We start from the raw sequence: 10,797 nt of genomic DNA, 5'->3' as shown, positions 1-10,797 counted from the left end.
TATTCATTCAAAAAAACTGTTAAAATTCAATTTTCAATAAGTAATCGTCGTTACGGATTTTGTATCTAGAAGAAAAAAAAACATGCAATATTATTGGTACACTTTTGAATACATTTTTTTCTGGACAAATTTTTGACCGAATTCAGCTTAATTGCCTATAAAACACTCATTAAAAGTGATTTCATCTCGATTGGACAATAAATAAAAATGTACCTCGATATTTAATAATATTTTCAAAATCGACGTTTCTCGGGCAGAGAAACACATTTTGAGTATTTCTTCACTATTTTCAAATATAACCACTGAAACCATTATTTTTGTACTTTTTGCTTTAATTCAAGCAAATGTAACGATATTCATTCAAAAAACTGTTAAAATTCAATTTTCAATAAGAAATCGTAGTGACAGATTTTGTATCTAGAAGAAAAAAAAACATACACTTTTGAATGCATTTTTTTCTGGACAAATTTTTGACCGAATTCAGCTTAATTCCCTTTAAAACACTCATTAAAAGTGATTTCATCTCGATTGAACAATATATAAAAATGTACCTCGATATATAATAATATTTTCAAAATCGACGTTTTTCGGGCCGAGAAACACATTTTGAGTATTTCTTCACTATTTTCAAATTTAACCACTCAAATCATTATTTTTGTCCTTTTTGCTTTAATTCAAGCAAATGTAACGATATTCATTCAAAAAAACTGTTAAAATTCAATTTTCAATAAGTAATCGTCGTTACGGATTTTGTATCTAGAAGAAAAAAAACATGCAATATTATTGGTACACTTTTGAATACATTTTTTTCTGGACAAATTTTTGACCGAATTCAGCTTAATTGCCTATAAAACACTCATTAAAAGTGATTTCATCTCGATTGAACAATAAATAAAAATGTACCTCGATATTTAATAATATTTTCAAAATCGACGTTTCTCGGGCAGAGAAACACATTTTGAGTATTTTTTCGCTATTTTCAAATTTAACCACTGAAACCATTATTTTTGTCCTTTTTGCTTTAATTCGAGCAAATGTAACGATATTCATACAAAAAAACTGTTAAAATTCAATTTTCAATAAGAAATCGTAGTGACGGATTTTGTATCTAGAAGAAAAAAGACATGCAATATTATTGGTATACTTTTGAATTCATTTTTTTCTGGACAAAGTTTTGTCCGAATTCAGCTTAATTCCCTATAAAACACTAATTTAAAGTGATTTCATCTCGATTGAACAATAAATAAAAATGTACCTCGATTTTTAATGATATTTTCTAAATCGACGTTTCTCGGCCAGAAAAACACATTTTGAGTATCTCTTCACTATTTTCAAATATAACCACTGAAACCATTATTTTTGTACTTTTTGCTTTAATTCAAGCAAATGTAACGATATTCATTCAAAAACTGTTAAAATTCAATTTTCAATAAGAAATCGTAGTTACGGATTTTGTATCTAGAAGAAAAAAACACAATATTATTGGTACACTTTTGAATGCATTTTTTTCTGGACAAATTTTTGATCGAATTCAGCTTAATTCCCTATAAAACACTCATTAAAAGTGATTTCATCTCGATTGAACAATAAATAAAAATGTACCTCGATTTTTAATGATATTTTCAAAATCGACGTTTCTCGGGCCGAGAAACACATTTTGAGTATTTCTTCACTATTTTCAAATTTATCCACTGAAATCATTATTTTTGTCCTTTTTGCTTTAATTCAAGCAAATGTAACGATATTCATTCAAAAAAACTGTTAAAATTCACATTTCAATAAGAAATCGTAGTTACGGATTTTGTATCTAGAAGAAAAAAAAACATGCAATATTATTGGTACACTTTTGAATGCATTTTTTTCTGGACAAATTTTTGACCGAATTCAGCTTAATTCCCTTTAAAACACTCATTAAAAGTGATTTCATCTCGATTGGACAATAAATAAAAATGTACCTCGATATTTAATAATATTTTCAAAATCGACGTTTCTCGGGCAGAGAAACACATTTTGAGTATTTCTTCACTATTTTCAAATATAACCACTGAAACCATTATTTTTGTACTTTTTGCTTTAATTCAAGCAAATGTAACGATATTCATTCAAAAAACTGTTAAAATTCAATTTTCAATAAGAAATCGTAGTGACAGATTTTGTATCTAGAAGAAAAAAAAACATACACTTTTGAATGCATTTTTTTCTGGACAAATTTTTGACCGAATTCAGCTTAATTCCCTTTAAAACACTCATTAAAAGTGATTTCATCTCGATTGAACAATAAATAAAAATGTACCTCGATATTTAATAATATTTTCAAAATCGACGTTTCTCGGGCAGAGAAACACATTTTGAGTATTTATTCACTATTTTCAAATTTAACCACTGAAACCATTATTTTTGTCCTTTTTGCTTTAATTCGAGCAAATGTAACGATATTCATTCAAAAAAACTGTTAAAATTCAATTTTCAATAAGAAATCGTAGTGACGGATTTTGTATCTAGAAGAAAAAAGACATGCAATATTATTGGTACACTTTTGAATGCATTTTTTTCTGGACACAAATTTGTCCGAATTCAGCTTAATTCCCTATAAAACACTAATTTAAAGTGATTTCATCTCGATTGAACAATAAATAAAAATGTACCTCGATTTTTAATGATATTTTCAAAATCGACGTTTCTCGGCCAAAGAAACACATTTTGAGTATTCTTCACTATTTTCAAATATAACCACTGAAACCATTATTTTTGTACTTCTTGCTTTAATTCAAGCAAATGTAACGATATTCATTCTAAAAACTGTTAAAATTCAATTTTCAATAAGAAATCTTAGTGACGGATTTTGTATCTAGAAGAAAAAAAACATGCAATATTATTGGTGCACTTTTGAATACATTTTTTTCTGGACAAATTTTTGACCGAATTCAGCTTAATTCCCTTTAAAACACTCATTAAAAGTGATTTCATCTCGATTGAACAACATATAAATATGTACCTCGATATTTAATAATATTTTCAAAATCGACGTTTCTCGGGCCGAGAAACACATTTTGAGTATTTCTTCACTATTTTCAAATTTAAAAACTGAAATCATTATTTTTGTCCTTTTTGCTTTAATTCAAGCAAATGTAACGATATTCATTCAAAAAAACTGTTAAAATTCAATTTTCAATAAGTAATCGTCGTTACGGATTTTGTATCTAGAAGAAAGAAAACATGCAATATTATTGGTACACTTTTGAATACATTTTTTTCTGGACAAATTTTTGACCGAATTCAGCTTAATTGCCTATAAAACACTCATTAAAAGTGATTTCATCTCGATTGAACAATAAATAAAAATGTACCTCGATATTTAATAATATTTTCAAAATCGACGTTTCTCGGGCAGAGAAACACATTTTGAGTATTTTTTCGCTATTTTCAAATTTAACCACTGAAACCATTATTTTTGTCCTTTTTGCTTTAATTCGAGCAAATGTAACGATATTCATACAAAAAAACTGTTAAAATTCAATTTTCAATAAGAAATCGTAGTGACGGATTTTGTATCGAGAAGAAAAAAGACATGCAATATTATTGGTATACTTTTGAATGCATTTTTTTCTGGACAAAGTTTTGTCCGAATTCAGCTTAATTCCCTATAAAACACTAATTTAAAGTGATTTCATCTCGATTGAACAATAAATAAAAATGTACCTCGATTTTTAATGATATTTTCTAAATCGACGTTTCTCGGCCAGAAAAACACATTTTGAGTATCTCTTCACTATTTTCAAATATAACCACTGAAACCATTATTTTTGTACTTTTTGCTTTAATTCAAGCAAATGTAACGATATTCATTCAAAAACTGTTAAAATTCAATTTTCAATAAGAAATCGTAGTTACGGATTTTGTATCTAGAAGAAAAAAACATACAATATTATTGGTACACTTTTGAATGCATTTTTTTCTGGACAAATTTTTGATCGAATTCAGCTTAATTCCCTATAAAACACTCATTAAAAGTGATTTCATCTCGATTGAACAATAAATAAAAATGTACCTCGATTTTTAATGATATTTTCAAAATCGACGTTTCTCGGGCCGAGAAACACATTTTGAGTATTTCTTCACTATTTTCAAATTTATCCACTGAAATCATTATTTTTGTCCTTTTTGCTTTAATTCAAGCAAATGTAACGATATTCATTCAAAAAAACTGTTAAAATTCACATTTCAATAAGAAATCGTAGTTACGGATTTTGTATCTAGAAGAAAAAAAAACATGCAATATTATTGGTACACTTTTGAATGCATTTTTTTCTGGACAAATTTTTGACCGAATTCAGCTTAATTCCCTTTAAAACACTCATTAAAAGTGATTTCATCTCGATTGGACAATAAATAAAAATGTACCTCGATATTTAATAATATTTTCAAAATCGACGTTTCTCGGGCAGAGAAACACATTTTGAGTATTTCTTCACTATTTTCAAATATAACCACTGAAACCATTATTTTTGTACTTTTTGCTTTAATTCAAGCAAATGTAACGATATTCATTCAAAAAACTGTAAAAATTCAATTTTCAATAAGAAATCGTAGTGACAGATTTTGTATCTAGAAGAAAAAAAACATACACTTTTGAATGCATTTTTTTCTGGACAAATTTTTGACCGAATTCAGCTTAATTCCCTTTAAAACACTCATTAAAAGTGATTTCATCTCGATTGAACAATATATAAAAATGTACCTCGATATTTAATAATATTTTCAAAATCGACGTTTTTCGGGCCGAGAAACACATTTTGAGTATTTCTTCACTATTTTCAAATTTAACCACTCAAATCATTATTTTTGTCCTTTTTGCTTTAATTCAAGCAAATGTAACGATATTCATTCAAAAAAACTGTTAAAATTCAATTTTCAATAAGTAATCGTCGTTACGGATTTTGTATCTAGAAGAAAAAAAACATGCAATATTATTGGTACACTTTTGAATACATTTTTTTCTGGACAAATTTTTGACCGAATTCAGCTTAATTGCCTATAAAACACTCATTAAAAGTGATTTCATCTCGATTGGACAATAAATAAAAATGTACCTCGATATTTAATAATATTTTCAAAATCGACGTTTCTCGGGCAGAGAAACACATTTTGAGTATTTCTTCACTATTTTCAAATATAACCACTGAAACCATTATTTTTGTACTTTTTGCTTTAATTCAAGCAAATGTAACGATATTCATTCAAAAAACTGTTAAAATTCAATTTTCAATAAGAAATCGTAGTGACAGATTTTGTATCTAGAAGAAAAAAAAACATACACTTTTGAATGCATTTTTTTCTGGACAAATTTTTGACCGAATTCAGCTTAATTCCCTTTAAAACACTCATTAAAAGTGATTTCATCTCGATTGAACAATATATAAAAATGTACCTCGATATTTAATAATATTTTCAAAATCGACGTTTTTCGGGCCGAGAAACACATTTTGAGTATTTCTTCACTATTTTCAAATTTAACCACTCAAATCATTATTTTTGTCCTTTTTGCTTTAATTCAAGCAAATGTAACGATATTCATTCAAAAAAACTGTTAAAATTCAATTTTCAATAAGTAATCGTCGTTACGGATTTTGTATCTAGAAGAAAAAAAACATGCAATATTATTGGTACACTTTTGAATACATTTTTTTCTGGACAAATTTTTGACCGAATTCAGCTTAATTGCCTATAAAACACTCATTAAAAGTGATTTCATCTCGATTGAACAATAAATAAAAATGTACCTCGATATTTAATAATATTTTCAAAATCGACGTTTCTCGGGCAGAGAAACACATTTTGAGTATTTTTTCGCTATTTTCAAATTTAACCACTGAAACCATTATTTTTGTCCTTTTTGCTTTAATTCGAGCAAATGTAACGATATTCATACAAAAAAACTGTTAAAATTCAATTTTCAATAAGAAATCGTAGTGACGGATTTTGTATCTAGAAGAAAAAAGACATGCAATATTATTGGTATACTTTTGAATGCATTTTTTTCTGGACAAAGTTTTGTCCGAATTCAGCTTAATTCCCTATAAAACACTAATTTAAAGTGATTTCATCTCGATTGAACAATAAATAAAAATGTACCTCGATTTTTAATGATATTTTCTAAATCGACGTTTCTCGGCCAGAAAAACACATTTTGAGTATCTCTTCACTATTTTCAAATATAACCACTGAAACCATTATTTTTGTACTTTTTGCTTTAATTCAAGCAAATGTAACGATATTCATTCAAAAACTGTTAAAATTCAATTTTCAATAAGAAATCGTAGTTACGGATTTTGTATCTAGAAGAAAAAAACATACAATATTATTGGTACACTTTTGAATGCATTTTTTTCTGGACAAATTTTTGATCGAATTCAGCTTAATTCCCTATAAAACACTCATTAAAAGTGATTTCATCTCGATTGAACAATAAATAAAAATGTACCTCGATTTTTAATGATATTTTCAAAATCGACGTTTCTCGGGCCGAGAAACACATTTTGAGTATTTCTTCACTATTTTCAAATTTATCCACTGAAATCATTATTTTTGTCCTTTTTGCTTTAATTCAAGCAAATGTAACGATATTCATTCAAAAAAACTGTTAAAATTCACATTTCAATAAGAAATCGTAGTTACGGATTTTGTATCTAGAAGAAAAAAAAACATGCAATATTATTGGTACACTTTTGAATGCATTTTTTTCTGGACAAAGTTTTGACCGAATTCAGCTTAATTCCCTTTAAAACACTCATTAAAAGTGATTTCATCTCGATTGGACAATAAATAAAAATGTACCTCGATATTTAATAATATTTTCAAAATCGACGTTTCTCGGGCAGAGAAACACATTTTGAGTATTTCTTCACTATTTTCAAATATAACCACTGAAACCATTATTTTTGTACTTTTTGCTTTAATTCAAGCAAATGTAACGATATTCATTCAAAAAACTGTTAAAATTCAATTTTCAATAAGAAATCGTAGTGACAGATTTTGTATCTAGAAGAAAAAAAAACATACACTTTTGAATGCATTTTTTTCTGGACAAATTTTTGACCGAATTCAGCTTAATTCCCTTTAAAACACTCATTAAAAGTGATTTCATCTCGATTGAACAATATATAAAAATGTACCTCGATATTTAATAATATTTTCAAAATCGACGTTTTTCGGGCCGAGAAACACATTTTGAGTATTTCTTCACTATTTTCAAATTTAACCACTCAAATCATTATTTTTGTCCTTTTTGCTTTAATTCAAGCAAATGTAACGATATTCATTCAAAAAAACTGTTAAAATTCAATTTTCAATAAGTAATCGTAGTTACGGATTTTGTATCTAGAAGAAAAAAAAACATGCAATATTATTGGTACACTTTTGAATGCATTTTTTTCTGGACAAATTTTTGATCGAATTCAGCTTCATTCCCTATAAAACACTCATTAAAAGTGATTTCATCTCGATTGAACAATAAATAAAAATGTTCCTCGATTTTTAATGATATTTTCTAAATCGACGTTTCTCGGCCAGAAAAACACATTTTGAGTATCTCTTCACTATTTTCAAATATAACCACTGAAACCATTATTTTTGTACTTTTTGCTTTAATTCAAGCAAATGTAACGATATTCATTCAAAAAACTGTTAAAATTCAATTTTCAATAAGAAATCGTAGTGACAGATTTTGTATCTAGAAGAAAAAAAACATACACTTTTGAATGCATTTTTTTCTGGACAAATTTTTGACCGAATTCAGCTTAATTCCCTTTAAAACACTCATTAAAAGTGATTTCATCTCGATTGAACAATATATAAAAATGTACCTCGATATTTAATAATATTTTCAAAATCGACGTTTTTCGGGCCGAGAAACACATTTTGAGTATTTCTTCACTATTTTCAAATTTAACCACTCAAATCATTATTTTTGTCCTTTTTGCTTTAATTCAAGCAAATGTAACGATATTCATTCAAAAAAACTGTTAAAATTCAATTTTCAATAAGTAATCGTAGTTACGGATTTTGTATCTAGAAGAAAAAAAAACATGCAATATTATTGGTACACTTTTGAATGCATTTTTTTCTGGACAAATTTTTGATCGAATTCAGCTTCATTCCCTATAAAACACTCATTAAAAGTGATTTCATCTCGATTGAACAATAAATAAAAATGTTCCTCGATTTTTAATGATATTTTCTAAATCGACGTTTCTCGGCCAGAAAAACACATTTTGAGTATCTCTTCACTATTTTCAAATATAACCACTGAAACCATTATTTTTGTACTTTTTGCTTTAATTCAAGCAAATGTAACGATATTCATTCAAAAAACTGTTAAAATTCAATTTTCAATAAGAAATCGTAGTGACAGATTTTGTATCTAGAAGAAAAAAAAACATACACTTTTGAATGCATTTTTTTCTGGACAAATTTTTGACCGAATTCAGCTTAATTCCCTTTAAAACACTCATTAAAAGTGATTTCATCTCGATTGAACAATATATAAAAATGTACCTCGATATTTAATAATATTTTCAAAATCGACGTTTTTCGGGCCGAGAAACACATTTTGAGTATTTCTTCACTATTTTCAAATTTAACCACTCAAATCATTATTTTTGTCCTTTTTGCTTTAATTCAAGCAAATGTAACGATATTCATTCAAAAAAACTGTTAAAATTCAATTTTCAATAAGTAATCGTCGTTACGGATTTTGTATCTAGAAGAAAAAAAACATGCAATATTATTGGTACACTTTTGAATACATTTTTTTCTGGACAAATTTTTGACCGAATTCAGCTTAATTGCCTATAAAACACTCATTAAAAGTGATTTCATCTCGATTGGACAATAAATAAAAATGTACCTCGATATTTAATAATATTTTCAAAATCGACGTTTCTCGGGCAGAGAAACACATTTTGAGTATTTCTTCACTATTTTCAAATATAACCACTGAAACCATTATTTTTGTACTTTTTGCTTTAATTCAAGCAAATGTAACGATATTCATTCAAAAAACTGTTAAAATTCAATTTTCAATAAGAAATCGTAGTGACAGATTTTGTATCTAGAAGAAAAAAAACATACACTTTTGAATGCATTTTTTTCTGGACAAATTTTTGACCGAATTCAGCTTAATTCCCTTTAAAACACTCATTAAAAGTGATTTCATCTCGATTGAACAATATATAAAAATGTACCTCGATATTTAATAATATTTTCAAAATCGACGTTTTTCGGGCCGAGAAACACATTTTGAGTATTTCTTCACTATTTTCAAATTTAACCACTCAAATCATTATTTTTGTCCTTTTTGCTTTAATTCAAGCAAATATAACGATATTCATTCAAAAAAACTGTTAAAATTCAATTTTCAATAAGTAATCGTCGTTACGGATTTTGTATCTAGAAGAAAAAAAACATGCAATATTATTGGTACACTTTTGAATACATTTTTTTCTGGACAAATTTTTGACCGAATTCAGCTTAATTGCCTATAAAACACTCATTAAAAGTGATTTCATCTCGATTGAACAATAAATAAAAATGTACCTCGATATTTAATAATATTTTCAAAATCGACGTTTCTCGGGCAGAGAAACACATTTTGAGTATTTTTTCGCTATTTTCAAATTTAACCACTGAAACCATTATTTTTGTCCTTTTTGCTTTAATTCGAGCAAATGTAACGATATTCATACAAAAAAACTGTTAAAATTCAATTTTCAATAAGAAATCGTAGTGACGGATTTTGTATCTAGAAGAAAAAAGACATGCAATATTATTGGTATACTTTTGAATGCATTTTTTTCTGGACAAAGTTTTGTCCGAATTCAGCTTAATTCCCTATAAAACACTAATTTAAAGTGATTTCATCTCGATTGAACAATAAATAAAAATGTACCTCGATTTTTAATGATATTTTCTAAATCGACGTTTCTCGGCCAGAAAAACACATTTTGAGTATCTCTTCACTATTTTCAAATATAACCACTGAAACCATTATTTTTGTACTTTTTGCTTTAATTCAAGCAAATGTAACGATATTCATTCAAAAACTGTTAAAATTCAATTTTCAATAAGAAATCGTAGTTACGGATTTTGTATCTAGAAGAAAAAAACATACAATATTATTGGTACACTTTTGAATGCATTTTTTTCTGGACAAATTTTTGATCGAATTCAGCTTAATTCCCTATAAAACACTCATTAAAAGTGATTTCATCTCGATTGAACAATAAATAAAAATGTACCTCGATTTTTAATGATATTTTCAAAATCGACGTTTCTCGGGCCGAGAAACACATTTTGAGTATTTCTTCACTATTTTCAAATTTATCCACTGAAATCATTATTTTTGTCCTTTTTGCTTTAATTCAAGCAAATGTAACGATATTCATTCAAAAAAACTGTTAAAATTCACATTTCAATAAGAAATCGTAGTTACGGATTTTGTATCTAGAAGAAAAAAAAACATGCAATATTATTGGTACACTTTTGAATGCATTTTTTTCTGGACAAATTTTTGACCGAATTCAGCTTAATTCCCTTTAAAACACTCATTAAAAGTGATTTCATCTCGATTGGACAATAAATAAAAATGTACCTCGATATTTAATAATATTTTCAAAATCGACGTTTCTCGGGCAGAGAAACACATTTTGAGTATTTCTTCACTATTTTCAAATATAACCACTGAAACCATTATTTTTGTACTTTTTGCTTTAATTCAAGCAAATGTAACGATATTCATTC

Source organism: Phalangium opilio, unplaced genomic scaffold (assembly GCF_054372755.1).
Source record: "Phalangium opilio isolate 3A_F unplaced genomic scaffold, DU_Popi_V2 ptg000054l_1, whole genome shotgun sequence".
Lineage (NCBI taxonomy): Eukaryota > Metazoa > Arthropoda > Arachnida > Opiliones > Phalangiidae > Phalangium > Phalangium opilio.
The sequence above is the reverse complement of the archived record's forward strand: the minus strand, read 5'-3'. Positions refer to the sequence as shown.